General features: G+C 41.0%; 1 long non-coding RNA gene across 8 annotated transcripts in view; it reads right to left on the reverse strand.

Moving 5' to 3' along the window:
• Positions 1-24,538, reverse strand: part of LOC106834642 (uncharacterized) — a 136,065-nt gene that overhangs the window by 68,951 nt on the left and 42,576 nt on the right. For 7 of the 8 annotated variants that reach the window (XR_011498965.1, XR_011498961.1, XR_011498964.1 and 4 more), the window contains exons 5-6: positions 2,363-2,490; positions 941-1,053 (exon numbers count right to left, since the gene is read on the reverse strand). This is a non-coding gene — a long non-coding RNA (uncharacterized lncRNA). Of the gene's footprint in view, positions 1-940; positions 1,054-2,362; positions 2,657-24,538 lie in introns of all 8 variants that reach the window. The other variant, XR_011498967.1, reaches the window with a different exon arrangement.

Below are 24,538 nucleotides of genomic sequence, written 5' to 3' on the forward strand. Positions count from 1 at the left end.
CATCAATAAGACCTCTTCTACCTGCATCAAGAATTTCATCAAAAGTTAGAGTTTGCAGGTCCAAGCAGCCTAAAGTGTGCACATCTTTTCCCACTTTTATTATAATTACAAGGAAACAGAGCCCTCAAATTAAAAACTGTATGCCAGGACTAACCTACTTACCATTCAGGTATCAATGTGAATTTCATTTCTCATGGAACCTTGGCCCAAGACTAGTTCAGATTATCATTCCTCCAAAGCACTTGCCATGCTTGTAATTCACTAATTACTTGTGTAATTGTACATATAATGTCTGTCTCTCCACAGGAATGTAAGTTCCACGAGGGCAAGGATTGAAGCTGTCTTGCTCATGGCTGTGCCCCAGCCACACAGACTTGGTCAGCAGATTTGATAAATACCTGTTGTAGTTAACACCAGCTAGTTGACTACACCGATTGCTAGAACCTAGCAATCTAGCAACCCCTACCTACCCTGGCTGGAAACCAGGAAAAAAATAAAAGAGTTTTTCATGAGCCCATATAGATGGTGAATCCATGATCAAATTTTCATTCCTTTCTTTCTCCATACTCCAGGGCCCCAAATTGTCTCCTTGTCCCTAGTTATATGGTATCACCATTTCCAAGATAAGCAGTTTAAAAACCTAAGAATCATCACTGGTTCTATCCTTTTTGTCAAACTCTCTACTTCCCACTAATTAATTCTCCCTTAAAAACTTGCTTCCAGCTGCCTGCCCCTCTCCCATCCCTCATGTCACCCCAGTCTAGGATCTTGTTTCCACACTCCAGAATATCTAACTGGCCTCTGATCCCTGCTTTTCCTTTTAACTAAATCTCTTCATTTCTAGCTAGCAGATAATTCTTGGTACTTCCAGATCACTCTCTACTAGAAAAATCACTAATGAATTCGTCATACCCTGGTGAATAAAATGTGAATACCATACCTTGGAATACTTTTCAGTCCCCAAGCTGTCTCCAACTCCCTTCGCACTTGATCCATCGATGTTCAATTGAAATGCCACTTTATTCAGGAAGCTTTCCCTAGGTCCATTTCCACCTGAAAATGCAACCGAATGCTTCCGCCACATTTTTTGTAACTTTGTAAATGTTTAATTTTATAAATTACAAAGCATCTGCTAAATTTTTCCTATTCGTCTGGGAAGATCTTGCAGCCATAATCTAGATCATATTGGTCTTTGTTTACCCGAAAATTCCAAACACAATGTCTGGCGCAAAGTAGCTTTTCAAAAACATCTCTAGAACTTAATCAAATTCATTCCTTCATTCATTCTTTCAAACATGCAGTCTCTGTTTACCAGCCCCTGTCCCATCCCAGGGATAATGATGTAGAATAATTGTGTGACCTTAGGCAGAGACTTTAACCATTCTACACCTTAGTTTCTTCATCTGTAAAATGAGCTATGCTGTGGACCAAATAAGATAATGCGTGTAAAGGACTTAGCTCTGTGTCTGGTACAGAGTATATGCTCATTAAATGTTAACCTGATATTACTATTATCATTGTCTCACAAGGCAGTCTGTTCCATTGGTGGGCAGCTATGATTACTAAAACATTCTTCCCCACTCTGAATCCATAGATACCTCCCTATAACTCCTATTCATTGATCATAGTTTCTCTGCCTGTGGGCAACGAGAATGAACCAACTCCAAAGCAGGCTCAGACACATTTTTAAAAACCTGATTCTCAGTCTTGGGCCTGGAATGAAGAAAGGAAAACTAGGGTCAACTCGGGAGAGAGAGCTGGATTTCATTAATTCCATGGGTTTCTGAAAAGGACTAAGGTTCTGTAAGTTGGTGTTCATTTTCTACCTTAGGAGTCTTACTCTGGGAGTCCAATATACTGCTTAAATTTCACTTATTTCCTTTAGCTGCAGGATTTGGGTAAGCAAGGAAAATTCTGAAAAATGACTTCACCATTGGCAGGAATTTGCCTTTGGCCAAATTGACTCTCAATTACTCTAAGAGTGTCAGAAGTTTCCAAATTAGCTTAGGCCCTGTCTGATGCCGAGTGGGCTCCTTGAGGTGGGTCAAGTCCATTACTTGAGTCTAGCTCAAGATGGATTCAGCTGCCCTGAAGAAGTATGTGCCCCACTGTCCTCATTTCCCCTAGCACCTGATCCAATTCCTGCTAGTAACTATGTTTTTATTTCTCCAGGTTCCCACACTCTCTTCAACTATACCCTTCTACCTCTGGGCTAATTATTTTTTAATAAATGGCTTCTACCGACAGAAGGCTACTTGCTTGAAGAGACCAGACTTCTCACTTTCTTCAACATACTCTACAGCTGTTCTGTTGTGCTCTAAGGTTGCACAAACCAAGACGTGGAGATGCTTGGAAATCCTACCCGTGATGGAGCTTCTCATTGCCATTGGAAGAGCCAAGTCTGATGTGATTGCAGCAATAGATTGCTTCTTTAATATTTCAATTTCCTTCTAGGATTGAATTACCAGCCTACTTCTTAATCTTCACATGCTGCAAGGACAATAAAATTAATCAGAAGAGAGATTTCTCCTTGATCACTCTCCATCACCATGCTCCTCAAAAGACAGTTACTTGATACAGGAACTTCTCTCAGTGGTAAACAAATAAGCCTGTGGCTTGTAAAATTAGCAAGAGGCATGTCCAAGTTTCACAAGGCCTAGAAATTGAAAGAGCAAAAATAAAATTCAAAATAAAATAGGAGCAATATTAGTAAATCCTAACATTTAGTGAGTGTTTATTCTGTGCCAGAAGTGGTTCTAGGCCTTTTACACATGTTATTTCATTTAAATCCCATATCAATTGTTTGAAGATGCTGATATTATCTCTCCATTTTACAGCTGAGAAAACTGAGGCATAAAGAGATTAAACAAGCTGGCTCAAGGTCATTCAGGCAGTAAGCGGTATGTCAGGATTTGAACCCAGGAAGTCTGACTTCAACGCCTCTGTTCTTACCTCTTACTGCCCCTCTGTATGCTAGAGAGATGTGAGAGTCAATACATCACTAACAGTGGTGACAACACCCATGTTCTCAGAATCCCAAAGGGAAAAAGTTTTCAGAAGTGGCTGTGCAAGGCCTCTGCCACCTTGCTGAAATCATGAGACTGAGAAGTCTGGTTGGTCCACTCAACCCCATATGATTCAATCTCACAAAAAGTTCTGGGTATTCTTGCAACATCTCCCCTCTCCTCCACTGGGCAGATCTGTTGTACCTAATCCTCAGCTGTGCCATTTCAGTAGATTCCCCACCATCAGTTTCTTCTCTTCCAACATGCAGCCAATTAAATCTCAGTTTTAATAACATTGACCCCTGTTACCCATAACCTATTGAACCACCTGGGTTTGAATCCCCGCTTTGCCACTTACCATATGGGGAAACTTGAACACATCACTTAACCTCATCATAGATTAGGTGCCTTTATGTTAAACGGGACTAAAATCACTTTCTCACAATGTTCTTTTGAGGATGTAGGTCAGAGTGAGCGCTCAAAAAATGGTAGCTATGTTGCAAAATAAAGCGCTTATCATTGAAGACTTTCTATGTGTATGGCTCCTACCGACATTGCCAAGTTTATCCCACACTAATGCCCTTCAACAAATATTCCTTCTTCTGGGGTTCACCTTCTCTCCTCTGCACCAGCATTCCTCCAAGGGTGGTCCTTGGACTCTCTGCATCAGATTCATCTGATGTGCCCTTAAAATTCAGATTCTTAGGATCAAGCTTTGGCTTTGTTAATCAGAATCTCTCGGGTTATGTCTTAACTATCTGCATTTTTAACGGGCTTCCCAGGCACCAACAATTTGCAGACACCAACAAGTGAATCCCCCTGCCTTGTCTATGAGGATGTTCTCCACGCCTGGGATTCCTTTCCACTCTCATATCTGTCACCCAAATCCCACCGATAATTCAAAGCCTGACTTAAATTTCTCCTCATTCATAAAACCATTCCAGATTCCTCCCTCCAGAAATAATCTGTCCCTGCTTTGAGTTATCATGGCACTGATTTATATACATGAAAACTCTTCCCAACATTTTCAAGCTCCTTAAGGTGAGAGTCAGTATGTAATTCATATTAATATCTCCAAAGTTATCTATCACAGGGCTTTGCATAGAGTAGGTGCTCAATGAAATGAACTCAGTGGGCAGGATGAAGTCCAATCCCAGTATTTTTAGGTCACCTTGGTAAGCCACATGTATTGAGTAATAACTGACTCAATTGAAGAAGACGAGGAGGGAAGCTGACCGAACAGACTTTATTCTCCTTCTCTCCTCCTCTTCTTCCCTCTGATTCCTGCTGCCATCACCATCTGGGACCACTCCTTTATCCCTTAGCCCAAGCCCTGTGAAGGGAGAATGAGTGGAAACCTTCCAGTAGTTCCCCTGAGCGCAGCTGAGGCCGACTGAAAAAGTTAGGTAATTTCTCTTTGTATTTAAGAGTGAGCAAAAAAGGAAACCAATATAATGATCATAAACCATGTAAACTGTCAAGTTTCTCTGGTATAGGTTCCTGTTTAGCCCAAAGGGATGGAATAATTTCTCCAGCATCTTGACCATCTTCTGGTTCTGTGACCTCTGAAGGTTGGTTGCTGTTCTCATTACTGCTGAGCAGAAACAAACCACTCATTCAATTTCCTCCCTTTTTAAAGCATCCCAAGACTTTTTACTTCTATGTCTTAGCCATCGTGGGCTGCTATAACATAACAGACTACCATACACGAGTGGCTTAACCAACAGACATTTATTTCCCTCAGTTCTAAAGGCTGGAAGTCCAAGATCAGGGTGCCAGCAGGGTCAAGTTCTTGGTGAGGGCCCTCGACCTGGCAAATCATTGTATCCTCACATGACTGAGAGAGAGAAACAGAGATCATCTCTCTCCTGTCTCTTCTTAAAAGGGTATTAATCCCATTCATGGGGGCTCCACTCTCATGACCTCGTTACCTACCAAAGGCCCCACCTCCAAATACTATCACATTGTGGATCTGGACTTCAATATATGAATTTGAGGAGGACACAAACATTTAGCCCATAACACCCCACTCACCCATGTTCTCTCTATAGGCCATCCTGGATTTTCTTGAAAGGGAACACCTTATCCCTAGGCAGTGGCAAGCAAGATGGCAGTGACTATGCCAATGTAATTTCAGACCCAACAGTGTAATCACATTTCAATAAGGCAAGAGCAATAATAATCATTTCCCAACCACATTCATCTCACTGACTATGTTCTAGCCGTGTCACTCACTCCACAGTTCTTCAAACACACCAAGCTCTTTCTCATCTCAAGTCTTTGCATGGGCAATTTCCTCAGCCTGTTATGCTCTTCCCCCATTCTATGAATATATGAAACTTTCCTTTAAGAATCTTCTTTCCTTTAAGTCTCAGTTTAGAAATTCTTTCTGCAGAGGGGGCTTCTATGGCTGTATTTTTTAATTAAAGCAACCTCCTTTCCCAATTCTTTTCTATTTCAGCACCTTATTTATTTCCTTCCTAGCATATACCACAATCTGAAATTCTTCTATTCATTTCTTTATTTGCTTGCTCCTAGTCTGTCTTTCCAGAAACGATGTAAACTGAACAAGGTCAAGAATTGTGTCCATCTTGATCACCATTCCTGACGTGTAGTAGCAGCTCAATAAATATTTGTTGAACGATTGAATAAAATAATTACACAATATATAATCACAAGGAAAGGAAAGGGAGTCACACAGTCAAATATATCAACTCTCTTATTTGTCTACAATGTTGAAACCAGGAAACAATCATTTTTTATTTAATTTTGCAACAGTATAAGATTTCAACACTAGGTCTATGATTTAAGTTATTTTGCTGCTAAAAGAAATAGGTCCTCCTCCTTATCCTGGATTATGATTTACCATAACACTTATTCTATACACTCTAAATAACAAATCTCATTTCTCCCAATGGAACTCAATTCCTAGAGACTAAAGTTTGACATCCTTGTGAGACATCAACAAAGAAAAGACAACTTGAAGAAGCAGATGTGGCTATTTTAGAAGAAAAGACGTCTGCATGCTGTTTTAACTTTGCAAGTCTCAAAGAATTCTTTCATGACAATACACTGAGAACTACTTCGTGAAAATAAATAGCCACAGAGGAATATGGATTTAATTGCTTGAATTGCTGCATTAGCTAAAATAAAACAGCTGTGATCACATTCTGGGGTAAAAACTATTGTTCAACAAAGAGTTCTATTAAAGATTGCCCCAGTGATGAGTCTGGCTTTCTAAAATCAGGCATACCACTTCCTGGACCACCCATTGTTCTTAGGGTATCAGTGATTTCAATTTGGGGGGCATCTGCGTTGGAGAAATGTTGTCTGTGCCATAGGGCACAGGACTGCTTGGTAGGTTTTTCTCTTTCCCCCAAATACACTGCTCAAGTTACTCAAAATTACTCAGCAAAACAAATTCCTTTCATATTTCTGTAATCCCAAGACACAGGAAAGGTGCTGGGCTGGCAGCTGGGGCTTCTTAGAGTTCCAATTCACTAAAAGATGAAATGAGAAGCAGAGTTTATCCAAGTTCCTCCTGAGGAATCTTTGTGAACAGACCTTAGTCCCTGAGAAAACGATTCTCCAGGGTGGTGGTTGTTGATACTTCTCAGGATCAGAAACCACCTTGAGATAGTGACAGAGCCATAAAAAATTCCACAGAATATTCACAAATATATATTAACACAAAGTTCAAAACCTAGCCCCCAGAAGCTCTGTAAATACCCTAAAATTATCTATGGACCGCAAGCTCCGTACTCTTATTCTAAAATGCAGAAGCAGGGCTTGAGATGGGGAAAGCCAAGAATTCAATTGGCTTTTTCGCCAACCACCATCACATATCTATTTTAAATAACTCTACCACACACCAGTCTCACCCTCAACTCTTCCACTGGCCCATTTTCAGACTTTGAAACATGTAATCAATAACAAAACAAGTAGATAAGTAGAGGAGAATGTTGGAGGGAAAAGGAGCAGAAAGGCTACTGAGCAGAAGATCAAATTTTGAAATTTCTAATATTCTATGCAGTCCTACATTCCTAAGAATCTGTTCCATTGACCTCACAAGCCAGTGGTTATCAAAGTTAAGTGTGCCTCCAAGACAACCTGGGAAGGCCACCTTCAAGTACAGATTTCTAAGTCTCATTCAGCTTCTGATGCAAAAGGATTCTGTAGTTTTCATTAAACATCCAGGTGATTCTGAAGCTGGTGGTCACTTAAACCACCATTTTGATGGTTTCCGATCTTGTTTCTCAGTGTCTTAAGAAATCTCAATATTTCAGGATCCAACCACATAACTCCTCCTCTTGTATGCAGAAGTGGCACAAACACCCTTCGTCTGATTGTGAGCACCCGAGGTGCCACTACCTCCTCCTCTACACTCCTTTCAGGAGGACCTTTCAGGGAGAGATGTAGTGAGAGGCTTCCAGATGAGTTGTGCTGAGAATTGCCCAAATGCTGATTATCAATAGACTTGTAGCCTTACTTTTATCCTCGAAGTCCCTTTTGCTATGTAATGAAACACATTCATGGGCATGACATCGGGGAGAAGGACAGGGGGGCCAACTGCCCACCATTTCTGTCAATCCTCCTACTCCGAAATGTCTCCCCAGTGATTTTATCCCTAACCCCCCAGAAACGATCCCTCCCTTTTTAAATTCCTATTATACCTAGTTTAACTGTTTAGTGTGAACTATGAAATAGAGATAATGCCCGCCCCACCCCCGCCATCTTGTTCTCTTACTGTTTTGTGCTTCTCTTACCTGCTACCTGATTACCAGTTCTTTGTGAGCAAGAACTTGGTTCCTGGATTTAGCCATACCAGAAGCTAGCTGTAGGCCCAAACTTTTCAGTTATACACAGGGTACAGCTAATAATACCACATAGTATTTGAGTCAATCTGGATGTACTTCTACCACTTCAACCAAGAGTCCAGATTTATTTAATGCTTAATAAATACGGATTGATTGAGTTAGCCATTTTTAGACATGGGAAATGTTAGATATATTTGGTTCTTCAAGTCTACAAAACACCTTTTTGTAGAAAAAGGTCAGTTGTTTAACTTCTGTCTTTTGGCAAAGAAGACTGATACGGTCATAAAACTATGGCCCTGGGAAACAGACAATTGAATTGGGATCCCAGCTCTGCTACCTGCAAGTTGTGTGACCTTGAGCAAATTACTTAGGAATCTTTAAGTAGGGGAAGACCACAGTAATAAAGGTGCATTGTTATTGGAAGATCATTTTTATGCAGATGATGGAGTGAAGGATAGAGGCAGAGGCAAGCAATCATTATCAAGTTCAGGCAACAGAGGATGCGGGTTTAGACTGAGAGAGCATCAATTGGGATACAGAGCAGAGGGCAGATTGCAAAAACTGCAAGACTCAGTGACAAGTGGAATGTGGGATGTGGACGAATGGGAGGAGTCAAAGGTCCTGGAAATTAGTTCAATTATTTTTATTTTGAGATACCAAAATAGAGAAATACAGTTTGCTAACCAGGTGGTGGGGGTGCTCTTAACTTCTAGTTTATCTGTCAAGTTATTTTTTACAACACAGCCAGCTTTTAGGGTACACTTTAGCTTCCTTCCTCCTAAACAAATTTAGCAGCTTCCCACCTCTAGGTAACAGAGGGAGAACCTTCTAGCAGGTAATGCTTTCATTGCTTTGATTTAAAGCTGTGTTTCCCAAAGTCTTCGAGGCGTCCCGTTGGTGGTATAGTAAGAGATTTTAGGTGGATTATAGAATGATTAGCTGTGCACAGACAAGACATTAAATAACTGAATCACACAGGGAGAAAGCTGTTCCCTTTCAGACTCCTTGATTATTTTGCCAAGGGAAAAAAAAAGTCTCATGTGGGGCCTAAAGCATCGTTAACATCTCTTTCTAGCACTTGCTAATCCCCTCGTGTAACGGGGAGACAGTCTAGGTTTACAACCTTCAGGAGGCCACAGTATCTAGCTAGAATTTAGCAATGTTGTGTCTTTGTTGAATTTATTTTTACACGTGCTTTCTATTGATGGCAAGTGGAACTTATTTTCCACTTAGAACCGCTTTACGTCTCTTTTAAGATAAATTTATTTTATAAAAATGTTGACTCTGTTGAAAGGCAACTAAAAAATGTGGCACACAGGCACGGCAGGAATTAGGGAAGGGGTCTACAAAAGATGGCTGTCTTGGACCGGGGATTCTAAAACATCACTCATCAGTGGCGGCACTTCCGGCACTATCACAAACGTCCTCTTGGGAGGTAGAGCCCTTGGAGCATCATTATGAGTATTCCATGCAGCTAAAACCCTACAATGAGGAAACGTGCCTCCTCTTTGGACAGGTACCAGGACAGAAGCGCAGGGCGCACTTGTCTCGCCCCACGAAGAATTTCCCAGCACCTGCAGGGGTTCTGCTCCTAACGAGCGCCGAGAACAGCCCCGCTGTGGGTGCAGCATCCCTGCAAGCCCCTGAGAGCCCAGCTCAGTCCCCTCAACAGCTCCTTATTCTAAACAAGCCAGGAGTTTGTTTCACTCGTTAGGAATAAACATTCTCGGCCGCGATGTTTGGAAAACCTGAGCTCTCGCTCCCAGATGCGCTCCGCTTGGCTGCGCGTGGGAAGGACGCATCAGCCGTTCCCAGATGCCGCGCCACGCTTCCGCGGAGCGTTCATTCACACGTGCCACAAGAAAATCTTCGCCACACGCACATAGAACCATCTGGCAGAGGGGTGTTTAACTTCGCGAGCGATCTTTTGTTGATTGAGGAGTCGACTTTTCCTGGGAAAAAAGCACTTCTGGCGGACCGGGGGAGCTCCAGCGCTACTAAACGTCTCCCCCTAGTGGGCCTTTCATTGAGACTTGTAAATCATTCAGAGCTGGAAACACGGAGGCCATCCGGGCTGGGAGCTTTTGAATTGCATAGTCCAAAACGGCATTAAAAAAGAAAAAAAGGTAAATTGCCAACCGTGTGCACTCCTTGCCTTGCATATTACTTTATTTTGCCAACTAAGATCATTAGAAAATAAACATCATCTGACATTACTTGAAACTCACAAAAGTAACCAAGATGTCCTTCAGTAGATGAATGGATAAACTGTGGCACATCCACACAATAGAATATTATTCAATGCTAAAAAGAAACGAGCTATCAAGCCATGAAAAGACATGGAGGAAACTTAAATGCGTGATACTAAGTGAAAGAAGTCAATCTGAAAAGGCTACATACTATGTGATTCCATCTATATGACGTGCCAGAAAAGGTAAAACTTTGGAGACAGGAAAAAATTCAGTGGTTGCCAGGGGTTGGGGGGAGGGGAGGGGTGAACCGGCAGAGTACAGAGGATTTTGGGGGCAGTGAAACTACTCTGTATGATTTTATAATGATGGATACATGTCATTATACATTTGTCCAAACCCATGGAATGCACAACGCCAAGAGTGAACCCTAAGGTAAACTATGTAGACTTCGGGTGAGGATGTAATTTCATGGATTGTAACAAATGTACCACTCTGATGGGCAACATTGACATGGGGGAAGCCATGCAAGCGTGGGGCGGGGGGGTACATGGGAAATCTCTGTAATTTCTGCTCAATTTTGTTGTTGAACCTAAAACTGCCCTAAAAAATGAAGTCTTTTGGGGGCTGGCCTTGTGGACAGTGGTTAAGTTCGCACGTTCTGCCTCGGTGGCCCAGGGTTCACCGGGCCAGTTCCTGGGTGCAGACCTACTCAACGCTTGGCAAGCCATGCTGTGGCAGGCATCCCACATATAAAGTAGAGGAAGATGGGCACGGATGTTAGCTCAGGGCCAGTCTTCCTCAGCAGAAAGAGGAGGATTGGCAGTAGATGTCAGCTCAGGGCTAATCTTCCTCAAAAAAAAGAAAAAGAAAAAGAAAGTCTTTAAAAATATATATATATGATACATACATACATAAGTAAATAAATAAATATTTTTGGGACATGTTGATTTCTATTAAGAAAGATGTAGACCCTTCCTACTCCAAGAGTGGTAGGGGCCACCAGCATCAGCACCACTTGGGAGCTTTTTAGCAATTTGGAGTCTCAGGCCCTGCTGCAGACCTGCTGAATCAGAATCTGCATTTTACAGAAATCTTTGAGTGATTTATATTAGAGTGTGAGATGCATTGATGTAGAATGCACGGTCCCTGCCTTTGAGTTGAGACGGACAGAAAAGCAGCAATGTGGTTAACAATAGTGAACTTCATGCTTTTGATCTCATTTCTCAGTTCCTTCACCCCGAAGTTTTTCCCACCTGAGATGTCATTACCTCTTCTCCACGTGTCTAGTTCTTGCTAAATGTTGTTCAGTCAGCATCAGTGGGAACTTACCATGTGCCAGGCGCAATGCAAGACACAAGGCATAAACATTTCTCCTAAGAGACATGCAGAAAATTATAGTTTCGTCTGTCTCCTTTATCGGTTAAATACAATAATGGGAGCAAGTATGGGGCTGTTCTCGAAGGGGGCTAGGATAAGGTGATGAATTACATTTGTCCAGCATCCACCAGGTCCCAGGCACTGCTTATTATCTCCTTTACTTCTCACAACAATTTCCCAAGATGAGAACTATTTACCTGATAGAGAAACTGAGTCCCTAAGTAGTTCAGCAGTTTGCCTAAGGTCTCACAGCCGAAGGCAGTCGATCACCAGAGATAGTTGGGCCCACATCTGGTCACCTCCTGTCTGCTGTATTTCTAATATAAAATTCTGTCTCATACAGCCGTGATTGCCCTTTATGTCATAGGCTCCAAGGAATTTGGAGAATTATTGAGAAGGGAATCTCATTTCCATGGGATGGGTGGGGAAGGGACTGGATAATCACAACTAGTTTCCAAGGGGCAAAGAACCACAATTTTATATCTAGGTTGTACTGTAAATGAAACTCCCTAATCCTGAGATGGTACATGGGTTTCTTCCCACACTTGCCTGTTCTAAATATGTGTCAGTGGCTCCTGAAGCATTGTATTGACGACTCAGAGAGAACATGCAGTAAGGGAAAAAGTGATTTAAAAAAATGCAAATCCTATTACATGACTCCTTTGCTTAAAATCCTTCAATAACCTTGCAGTGCTCTTAGGCCATGGTAAGAATTTGGGTCCCTTAGTCTCTTCATGTCCTGGACCTTGCCAACCAGCTCTGTTAGCCTTATTTCATCTACTCCTTCTTCTTTATACTCCAGCCACACTTGCTTTCTTCTGTTTCCTCTTAAATTCCATGATCCCTCCTGCCACAGGGCCTTTGCACATGATCTTTCTCCCTGACCTCTTTCATCTGAAAAACTTCTGAGCAGACTTCAGTGGAAACATTTCTTACTCAAGGAAAGTGTCCTGATCCCCCAGCCAGGTGCTTATCTTCCTGTTATGTACTCTTATAGCACTACGTACCATGCCTTTGAAATACTTATCCCATTTGTAACTGAACTATTATTTCTATGATTATTTAGTGGCCACTATCCTCTCTAGACCTGCCATGTCCAGTATGGTAACCATTAGTCACATGTGGCTCTTGAGCACTTGAGACATGGCTAGTGTTATTGAAGAATTGGATTTTAAATTTTATTTAATTTTAATTAGTTTAAATTTAAAATCTGATTTTGCTTCATGGAAATTTTAAAAGTATGGAACAACTTGAATATGTGAATCTACGTTTTCAATTGTAAATTTTATGACCTCTACAAATCAAGTATTTCCAGAAATTTAGCATCTGAATACACTCTAGATTTTGATGATGATGTGAAAAAATAATGTAAACTATTGTAATAATTTTCTACTGAGTATGTGTTGAAATGATAATAGTTTAGAGATAATAGGAACAAAATATATTAACAATAGGTTTATAAAATCAATAGGTTTATGAAATTAACAGGTTAATTTCACCTGTTCTTTCTAATGTGATTCCTGGAAAATCTAAGTTATATATGTGTCTCACATTATGTATCTATTAAACTGTGCTGTTATACCCTATAAGGAGGGTTCTGGAAACTGGAACCAAGTATCTCTTTAAGTATTTTATGCTCAGTACCTAACATTGTTCTTAGTGCCCTGGAGTTGATTCCAACTCCTAGCGACCCTGTGGACAGCAGAGTGGAACCCTGCCCGGTCTTTTTGCGCCATCCTCTGAGCTTCCAGCACTGTATCAGACACTGAAACCTGTCCACCATGGGTGGCTCGGCTGCTATTTGAAAAACTGGCGGCATAGCTTTCAGCATCACAGCAATACACAGCCGCCACAGTCTGACAACTGACACATGCATGGTGTGGTTCCCTGACTGTGAAAGGACCCCAGGGTTTGGAGGTGACAGTGCTGAATCTTAACTACCAGACCATCAGGGCTGGCTAGTATCTAAGACAGTATCTGGCAAATAACAGGTGCTGAATAAAGAAGTAAATATTGTTAGATATTGCTTGACATTTGAATAAGTGAATGATTATCCATATCTGTGAAGGTTGAGAGAGAGGTTGGCACATTGGTCCTATATTTTCCAACTCTATGCTAATTTTTTCTTTGCCTAGCATAGGGCCTTGAAAATAATGATAATAATAACTACAACTATCACTTTCAGTCACCTGCTATATGCAAAGCACTTTTAATCCATTTGGGATTTGTTGTAAAAATTAGAGATACTGTACGTAAAGCAACTTGTCCAAAGTCACGTGATTAATATGGCATTTACTAAATGCTTGACTATGAATAATTGACTGAATGAATACACAAACCTACAAAGCCCAACAAGAGGCAGGATGAACTTTTTCTAGGCCTCTGTTGCCTTGAACATGAGCATGAGTCCTTCAGTTTTATCTGATTGCTTTCCAAGATTGCTTGCTCCAGCTTAGAGAGGCTCATAAGAGATTTTTAAATATGAAATTCTGGAATAGAAACAAGAAAAATACTCTATTGACGAGACAGTAAGTTGCTCAGGTTACAACAATAAAGTAAGTCTGGAAACGCCAAACACACACCTGCCCTCGGGAGCTTGAGAGAAAGTCTGGACCGTGGCTCCCTGCTCATCTGTAATTTGGCCAAAGATCCTCCAAAAGCACCACAAAACCTGATTAATTAGAAATAGATGAATCTCTATGTTCTTGGGCCATGTGACATTTCAGGCCCATTATCCAACCTTCTAAGCTCAAGAAAGCACACTACCTTTGGCCACAGGCTTTGCTCTCAATTTTTAAACCCATAAGTATACTTTAGTGGCACTTTAATCCATATGGTTCAGATTATTTGCATTAGATTCATCAGAAGCAATTTTTGAAAGAAGCTGCAATCTAATAACTTCCTCAGGGTGCTGTGCTAGACTCAATCTCCTCCTCCTCGGGTTCCTCCAGTAGAATCTACTGGAAGGAATTTGTATTAATTAAAGGCAACACAAGGATGAAGAGCTAGGACCCTGAGGCCAGGCTGCCTAGGTTCAAATCCCCATCTCACTACTTAGCATGTATGGGACTTCAGATTTACTTTCCTTGTCTGCAAAATAATAATAACCCTCATGCAGTTATTGTAAAGATCAGCTGAGTCGATGTAAAGGGCTTAGAGAAGCGTCGCTGTGTGCGGGCACTATTCTAACCACTGGCTATTATTATTACTATGTTGAAGCTGCCAGTGACAGAAAAATAACATTGGAGTGACTTGTACCTGATAGTTTATTCCTCTTTCACATAAACATAGGCAGTGCGGGGCTGGCATGATGACCCCACCTCATCCAGGACCCAGTGCTTTCTATCTTGTTGCTCCACCAATTTCAGTACATAATTCTCACTTTCTGATCAAAGAGGGTGACCTCCGCTCCAGCCAACTTGTCCACAGTCCAGCCAGAAAGGAGGAAAGAGGAGAAAATCACACACTCTCCCTTTAAGAACACTTACTAGAAGTTGCTCTCACCACTTCTGCTTAAGCCCCATTGAACAGAACTTAGTTTCGCAGTTATGTGTAATCTTAAAGGAGACTAGGAAATGTAGCATTTTATTCTGTTATTATTTGGTCTATTATTATTACTGTAGGACAAAAAAAGGAAAAACAGATATTGGGGAACAATTAGCCATCTCTCACAGATTCTGAGTGGAAAATCAAAAACACCCTGTGGATCTAGAAGGCATAGATCCATTATGCATAGAATGCATATCCAAATGGAGATCTTTGGATAATGGAATGTGGTTTGAAAAAAAGTGCATCTTTAAGTCAGTACTCAGTTGTCTCCACATTCTGTTTGCTTATAAATCCCATAAATATATGCTGCATAAAACACTAAATAAATGTTTATTCTAATTATTGTACAAAAGTGACCGCAAATCTCTTCTTTCCACTCCCATCAGAATCATATCCATGGAAGGCTTCAGATGCTTGTGGATTTAGAAAGAAAAGGAAGATCTGGCACTTCTAATGCTGCTTCAATGAAAAAGGAAGGCTCCTCCAGCCCCAAATGCGGTCACACTCCAAAGCCACTTTCTAGGCCTGTCGCCTCCATCATAACTGAGAAAGTGATGACACTGCAGCAAGCTCAGGGTGCTCCTGCAGAAACTGACCTCGGATACTCGTGTTAGACAAGACACCTTCTCATCCCATACGAGCCTTTACAAATAAAAGATGTTGACAACACACACTTAAATAATAGGAAACATATTTTTGGCCAGCGAGTTAGCTTTTTGGTCAGGCTTGAAGACTGTAGCACATATTTTGGAAGCTCCGCCAGCATCCTACCCACTCTCTCCTTCTGAACAGAATTGTATTTCCCAGCCTTGCGGTTCGGTTTGGGATTGGCTTAAGCCAATCAATGTATGTAACCCTGTGTCCACAATAATTATTTCAGAGTTGGGCATGTGATTAAATGAGATGTGAAAGAAGATGTTGGGGCTTTGGAGAAAGAAACTTCAGTTGATATTGGCCATTCTCTTGGGATCACAAAGAACCCCTAGTCAGTCTTAGAATAAGACATCAGCCTACATTACCTATAAATCAGAGTGGCAAGAAGAAAAGAAATTGGTCTGTAATGACATTGTTGAGTCAGTGGATTGATCTTACCTAAAGCCCACAATATCTATAGACTTTGAAACTCACAGGCAGTAAATTCTCCTTATGGTTTAAGCCTCCTGAGTTGGGGTTTCTGTTAAGTAATATTCTACTTGATACTGAGTCATTAAAGGAAACCCTGGAAATATTTAACAGGAGACAAATTAATCAGGAAGTTATAAGCAAACACCTGTCGTATATCAGCCATACCAGGATGGAATTGCTGCTCTACCATTTTACCACTTATGTGAGCACGGGCAGGTTATTGGAAGAAAACGTGAAACTCAGTTTCTCAATCAGGAAATTGGGGGAAAGTATATTGATCTCAGAGGATTGTTGTGTATATAATGCTATATAACATAAATGAAATTGCCCAGGAGCAAGACTGTTTCCTAGACAGAGAAATCAATAAAGATACAATAAAATCACAGAGAAAAGTAAGACTTATATTTACCAAGAAATAAATTGTGTGTGAAGAATCTTTCTAAAGTGTACCCAAGGATGAAGATGGATGGAGCCTGGACGGACAGCTATGGACTCCAGATTTCATAAGAAATCGTATGGATGACAGAGATCTCAGACATTCCTCGAATAAAACTTACGTATAATTAAAAAAAACTTTTTATGGCATACTTCTGTCAGTTCTGAAAAATGTATACAGTTGCATAACCACCATTACATTCAAGGCATGGAACAGTTCCATCATCCCCCAGAATTTCCTCATGCTCCTTTGAAGTCAACTCCTTCTTCCAACCCCAGCTCCCACCCCCAAAAGGTCAACAAATCACTGATCTGTTTTCTGTCCCTACAGTTTAACCTTTTCCAGAATGTCATATAAATGGAATCATGCATTATGTAATCTTTTCACTCTGACTTCTTTCACTTAGTATAGTGTGTTTGAAATTTATGTACATTGGGTTGCCAGTCAGTACTTTGTTTTTATTGCTACCCATGAACACGTGATTAAAGCCTACCATTCTTCTTGACTGTGTACATCACATGGGATGATAACTGTGGGCACAGAGACTGGTTTCCAATGATCATTTTCATGCCTCCAAATTTGTATATGTATTTGGAACCATTGAAGGAAAACAAGCTTGTTAGAGTGTGCTATGGACTGAACTCTGTCCCTTCAAAGTTCGTGTGTTGAAGCCCTAACCCCTGGTGGGACTATATTTGGAGATAGGGCCTCTAGGAGGTAGGTAAGGTTAAACGAGGTAATAAGGGTAGAGGTCCAATCCGATAGGATTGGTGTCCTGAGAAGAGGAAGAGAGACCCAAGATCTCTCTCTTTCTCTGCCATGTGAGAACACAACAAGAAACTGGCATCTGCAAGCCAGGAGGAAAGTCCTCGCCAGAAACCGAGCCTGCCAGACCTTGATCTGGAACTACTAGCCTCCAGAACTGTGAGAAAATAAATTTCTGTTGTTTAAGCCTCCCAATCTGGGTATATTATTATGATAGCCCCAGCAGACTATTACAGAGTGACTCAGAAGAAAGACCTAGAGTTGGTAATCAGTGAGATGGGTTTAGTTCTAAACATCTGTTTCCTTTTTTTGTGGAATGAGGATGAAAATAACCTTTCATGTAGGTTCATTGTGAAGATTAAACCACATGGGTAATATATGTAAAATTTTTGCCACAGTTCTTGGCACCTGGAAATGCTCAGTATGTGGCACTTCTTACTGGCCAGCTTTGTATCCATCCCTGCGCTTAATATGAACACTTACACATACAGGGATGCTCAGGAAATATGTGTAAAAAATCACTGAAATGTCATTGGACATGCTAAGGGATCTCTCCGCATCTTAATTTTTTAATTTGTAAAATGAAGTAATTGATGCAAAAGAACGTTTCTGACATCTGACACTTATCTATTTTCTGTTTACCACAATCTAAACGGGAAAGAAACTTACAGTAGTTATTTTCATTTTAGTAGAAGCAGATTTCTGTCATCATTGCTACAATTAGATGTTTGCATGTTAAATTATTTACCAGCAATCATGAAAAGAAAACATGTGCACCTCCTTGACACATAACATCTCCACAACAGGATGGAAAATATTGGGGGGCAGGGAGGCGGAAAGTAGGGTGCTTTTTTTCGCACCTGAAATCATAACTGGTTCTTCTCAAGGCTCTAAAGGGAGACGAAAGGTAAAGAGTAACGGAAAGAGTATCCTCATCTTGGACTTAATACCTCCCTTGGAGAAGGAAGGGGAAATAGGTGGCTCGTTGACTATCCTTTGAGACCCACAGTGGTGTGCTGGAACCGGCTCATTCAAGCTCTTGAGAGCCGACTGTAGACTTCTCTTCCCAACTCCACGTTCAGTGATACCATGTTGGTAGCTTGAAATTGGCCATGGTGGGAGTGTTTATACTACAGAAATTGGCAAATGCTATAAAGCAGGGCTTCCCTCACCCACTGGAGAGTCAGTTAAACATTTACCAGCACACCACTTGGTCCCCGGCCCAGGCTTGCTACTGCTGCCCAAGGAAGGAGAGGGAGCGACTGAGACTGCCGCTCAGAAATCTCTAAGAAGGGTGAAGAATGCATAACAGGGGCCTGGGATGAATGGACCAAGAGAAAGAGTCAAGGAAGTTGAGGGAGCCCAGAATTTGGAGTTTGGATACGAGATCTTTCTTTATCTTTCACCATTTTTGAGATTTGATGGATATTTGCGACCTGGTTCTGAGAATTAAATCATGTGTTGCATTGCAAATATTATCCTCACAGCTAAGGCTTGTACCTTTAAACCTCACAACTTCTCTACTAAAACAGTTACTCCTAAGGAAAGGATTAAGAACTTGTGCAAAAATTCAGTCACCAGGAGGTTCCACACAACATTCACTACCATGCCTTATATTTTGGAACCACCTAATGTCCCACAACAGGGAATTCCGTTTAACTCTATTATGGTGGGTCCCTATAAGTGGACACCGTGCAGCCTTTAAATATTCCTCTAAAACTTGATTTTTAATGTTATGGGAGAAGAGTCCTGATAAAAAGTGAAAAAAGAAAGTTACGGAGCAGAGTGGTTTTAATGATCAGTTATATCAAATATCAAAGCTTTGAAGGCTAGAGTGTAGTTAGCATTGAGCGATGGGGTTAATAGAAATTTTTTTTCTCTTGGAGGTTGTCTGTATTTTCCAATTTCTCCACAGTAAGAATACATTACTTTTTGAAATAAGAAAAAGAAATACTGCTTTTTAAAAGTCATTTCTCCAACTAGATAATCTGAGAAGTTAAAACCTAAAATTTGGATTATCTATATATTTAATTAATGAGATTTAATAACAATTATGCCTAATAGGCAACATAACCAGAATTATGAAATCATTGATTGTACCTAAAACAACTGTAATGATTTCTTTCTCCTCCTCCCTCCACCATCTTTCTCATTCTCCTCTTTCTTCTTCTGATAATAATAATATTTACTCATACTTACTAAGCATTTTCCATATATGTGAGCTATGGGACCAAGTAAATTAAATATATTAACTTATTTATTCTTCAGAAAAAAACTATGAAGTAGTTACTATTTATATCTCCATTTAACAGATTCAAAAACAGAAGCTTAGAGTTGTAAATAACTTGCCCAAATCCTTATAGTCAGAAAGCGCCAGACCCAATATCAAACTCCAGTTAATCAAAGCATGTGCTTTGTGCTGATAACAAATAATTAGATTAACATTTGTTACCCACATAGTGGTGCCTGTAAGGAAATGAGAGGCTCAACACTGCCCATGTTAAGATCAACTCACATATTCCATCCCATGGATTCCTTGGGCTGTGGTAACAAACGTATTCTAGGAGACTAAACAGTTGCAATACCGTGACCCACACTGCAGGTACTTATTCAAAAGCATAAAGGAACTTTTCACCTATAAACTACCAACACGACTTAAAGGCAGTCAACAGAGTTTTGAATCGGTCAAGCAATCACTAATTATTGAGCATCTCGTGTATACAAGGCAAACGAGATACAAGGCACAGCAGATTCTGCAGACATAGCACCAAAGGAGGTAAACGCAGGCTCTGCCTCACAGAATCTGCTGCCTTACGAGAAAGACTAAGAAACTCAGTAAGCAAGATGGAAGCTGCGATGGGGAATCACAGGGTTCGCTGTGAAGCTGGCATGCTCTCCTTTGACATAGCAATGGGCACACTCAGAGCTATATTCAGCCACAAACTAAACTTATCATCTTTTTTATAAAACTGACTATGCATAGCAATTTTTTTTTACCCCTTCTTTATTCTTTGTATCCACTCTTCCGGGTCTTTATGAATCAATTTCTAACTGTTCACAGACTTACAAACTAGGAAAGACCAGAACAGCTGCCAAACACCTCTTAGCAATAATCCAGGAGCATGAGACCTAGTTAGAGAACGGCAATCAGGGGGCTGAAAGTAGTGGCACTTCCAGTATTGCTCTTGAAAGAAACACTAAGACTCTCACTGCTCGGCCTCAGTTCCTTTCATAAAAAAAAACACTACACTTTCCATCCTGGTACCACATATCCAGGAACTGCCCCTACACACAACCCCCAAGGTACCCAAGCATTGCCTTTTCTCTTTAGAGAAAGAATCACTCAGTGTGATGCCTGGCTTGCTTTATGGATGGACTTCTCATGCTCTTCCTTTTGCATCAATAAATGTGTTACCCAGCAGAGGGCAGGATTGCACAATGCACCCTCATTCCTGTCCTGCTCGGAACAAACAAGGGAGAGAAGATGGCAGGGACTTGCCAGCATCAGGGCAGATTAAAGCACAGAACAAATCATTCATTGCCTGTGTGCTTAGAGATGCCAGCATGAGAAACACTCTGGGCTGGAAGTCAATATGCCTGAATCCTAGTGTCGGTCTGGGAGTCACTTCCCCTAAGGGTCTATTGTGTGCTCGCTTCAGCCTATTGATAGCCAGTGTTGTGGCTGGACGGGCCCTTGTGGTTCTTATAATTGCAAGCCACCTTCAGCAATAACCATCAGGAAACTTTAGGGGAAAAAAAAAGTTTATTACTTACAGGCTCTGGAAATTACATGGCACACCTGGGGCCACATGGTGAGGTGGCGGGTAGAGAGAGAGCACAAGCCTAAATTTCTACTTTTATTGGGGTAGAGGGTGGGGCCTAGAGTTTCACAAGCTCACTCTTCATTGGTGAATTTAAAACATAACAGCAAGAATTTAAAGCATGAGAAGAGAAAACACAAGTAGCCCAAATGGCCGGTTATGGAAATCAACCAAGATCTCTAAAATGAAGGAGCCTGGGTACGGAGGGGATGGCCTGGTTCTTTATCTAGTTGTGTGACTGGCAATGTGTTGACTCCAGATAGCCATCTGTGAAGTGGATGCTATCTTTGAAGTGGATGCCATCATTGAAGTGGATGCCTGGGCAATCAAAGCTTAAGTCAGGCACTTGCACTACAAAAAGAAAAGCCAAATATCAGAGCTTCCACTACAGGATCTCAATTTCCCCAGCTGTATGGTGAAGGCCTTATCCTAGATGACCCCCAGATTTTATTTCTCCTCGAAACTTCTATAATACTACACACTGGCCTATCCTGAAATAACTCTCTTGAAGTAGTCATCTTGCTAAAACGCAAATTGGAGCATGTGTCTCCCGAGTTGGGAGTGGGAGTGAGAAAGTAAGACCATTCACACTTGATGGCTCCAAGTCTCTCCTTCAAGTAGAGGGCAAGATCTACTTCCCAAGTTTGGGGGTCAAAGGTTGGGATGGTTGTAGTAGTAGCAATAATAACAATCTAATACTATTCATTGACGTGCCAGGCAATGTGCAAAGCACTTTACATGAATAAATTCATTTTATCCTCCTACCAACCCCATTTTCCAGATGAAGTCAGAAAGCCACAGACAGATTAAGTAAATTGCCCAAGAGCATGCTGATGCAAAATGATGGAGCTCAGGTTTGAACTCCAGAGAATGAGCTCACAGCTGTTCTCTGTTATTGCCTTCAAGGACTTTAGGGAGAAGAGAGAAGCTGACCAAAGACAACTATGGGTCCTTATTTGGACTAAGATTGGTTCATTCACTGACTCACTCACATCCTCTCTCAACAAAGTTGTACCCAGTGCCTACTATGTCCTGGGAACTTCATCAAGCACTGGAATCCATAAATTTGCAATGATGGCATCCTGTCCAGTCACATGGTTTTCTACCACAAAGCTCAGAAGCCTTGGGGTAAGACAAATTCAACAGTGACTAGGTTGAGGTCTTGCTGGGTTGGTGCAGTGAAAAGTGGAGGTTGGTGGAAGGAGTGTGAAAAGTGCTAGGGACACAGTGTGATTCAGACAATTGAGCAGGAGGCCCAGCTAAAAACATGAGTTACCCGCTGATCTGCAGATAGTCAAGATTTTTTTGAATCTGCCCCCCAGCTTTTTCCCAGTGCAATCTCACGCTATGTTGCTAAATGGGCTAGTTGCACCAGACGAATGGTCAGGAGTACTAGGTTCCACATAGCTCTGCCACTGACCATCTCCGCAACCTGGAAAACCATTCACTATCTCTGAGCTTCTTTCCCTCATCTATAAAATGAGGCACATTCTGCTCCATCGCTAGAGAAATATTTTTGAAACAAGTAGAATGTGTCTGTCACTGTGCTTCATGCTGAGGACACAGAGAACAACAGAGAGTTCACATTCTGACACAGTCTAGATATTTCTAATCTATAATTATGAAACGGTGGTCCTACCTCTGATAGAGGGTTCTGCAGGAGACCACAACCACTACTACTAGAATTTGGGCCAAACTCTATACATGAATTATTTTTGTAATCCTTCACACAACTCTCTGGAGCAGATACAATTATTATTATGGAAAAAATGAGGATTAAAAAGATTTGGTTATTTACCAAAAGTCACATTGATAGGAAGAGGGAGTAGATTCAGAAGTCAAACCCAAGCCTGTTGGAGACCACTGCCTGCTCCTAACCCCTGTGGAAGCACAGAATAAGGGACCCAGCTCTCCTAGGAGGAGAAAATTCAAGTCAACAATTCAGGTGATGCCTGCATCCACTCTTGAGAATCAGTTGTGCGAATCTTATCAATTCTTTTCCTAGAATTAAACTTCTCTACTAGTTCTTCAGTCCTTATCCAAAAAAAGTTGGCTTAATACAAAGAATTGGAATTTGAGAAAACTAGAGTTCTTCAAATGTTTCCCATAACTTTTGGTCCAGAGCTCTTCAAAAGAGATGGGAAAAGATGTGAAATGTTAATTTGATGCATACTCCAAAAAATAATACAGTCTTGTCTTGGCTAATCCATAGCTGTTGGCTGAGCAAGGCTGTTTATTTCCAGGGCCTGCCTTGGATATAGCACAGCTATGGAGAAGGGCTGTCAGCACTAATCGCTCCATCATAAGCCGAAAAAGTCCTAAAGAATCTGAAATGCTGACAAGAAGTTCAGATCCGCTGGAAAACATCTGTAAATCACAGATCTTGTAATTTTAAGTAACATGGTGAAAAGTTTCAGCTTTGATGACTTACTAAGTCCCTGAGCCATCTTCAAGGTTTTGTATTCTTTTCTTTCCTAAGCCAAAGAATGAAATAGCTTTGAAAGTTATGTTTAAAAGAGTGTACGGCCAAGGTGGCTGCTATAGTTGTTAATGTTTAAAATGGCATTTCAGATACTCCCACTGACGTAAACAGAAATTTTAGTAGGCTATTGTTCATTTATTTTAAACGTATAATTTATATACCATAAAATTCACTTGTTTTAAGCGGACAATTCAATAATTTTTAGTAAATTTACAGAGTTATGCAACCATAGCCACAATTCGGTTTTAGAACATTTTCATCACCCCAAAGAGATCCCTCATGGCAGCTTTCATTTACTCTTCATTCCCACTCCTAGCCCCAGGAAATCCCTAATCTCCTTTCTGTCTCTAAAGATCTGCCTTTCCTGGACATCTCATAGACGAGATCATACAAAGTGTGTTTGTGTCTGGCTTCTTTCACTTAGCCTATGTTTTTGAGATTCATCCATGGTGTAGTACGTAACAGAACATGTTCCTTTCTATTGCTGAATAGTGTCCCATGGTATAGATGTGGCCATGTTGTCTATTGACTCAACAGTTGATGAACATTTGGGTCGTTTCCACTTTCTGATAATTATGAATAATGCTGCCGTGAACAATCATGCACAGGTCTTCGTGTGGACACGCATTTTCATTTCTCTTAGGAGATCCCTAGAAAAAGAATCGCTGGGTTATATAGTAAATCTATGTTTAACTTCTTTTTTCACTTGATTTCTTTCATTTTCTTTTTATATGCAACTTTTAAAGAAACTGCCAACTGTTTTCCAAAGTGGCTGCACCATTTTGCATTCCCACGCTGGTCATTTTTTTTTTTTTATTAATGTTATGATAGATTACAACCTTGTGAGATTTCAGTTGTACATTTTTGTTAGTCATGTTGTGGGTACACCACTTCCCCCTCTGTGCCCTCCCCCCACCCCCCCTTAACCCTGGTAACCACCGATCAGATCTCCTTATCAATATGCTAATT

Source organism: Equus asinus, chromosome 28, assembly GCF_041296235.1.
Source record: "Equus asinus isolate D_3611 breed Donkey chromosome 28, EquAss-T2T_v2, whole genome shotgun sequence".
Classification (NCBI taxonomy): domain Eukaryota; kingdom Metazoa; phylum Chordata; class Mammalia; order Perissodactyla; family Equidae; genus Equus; species Equus asinus.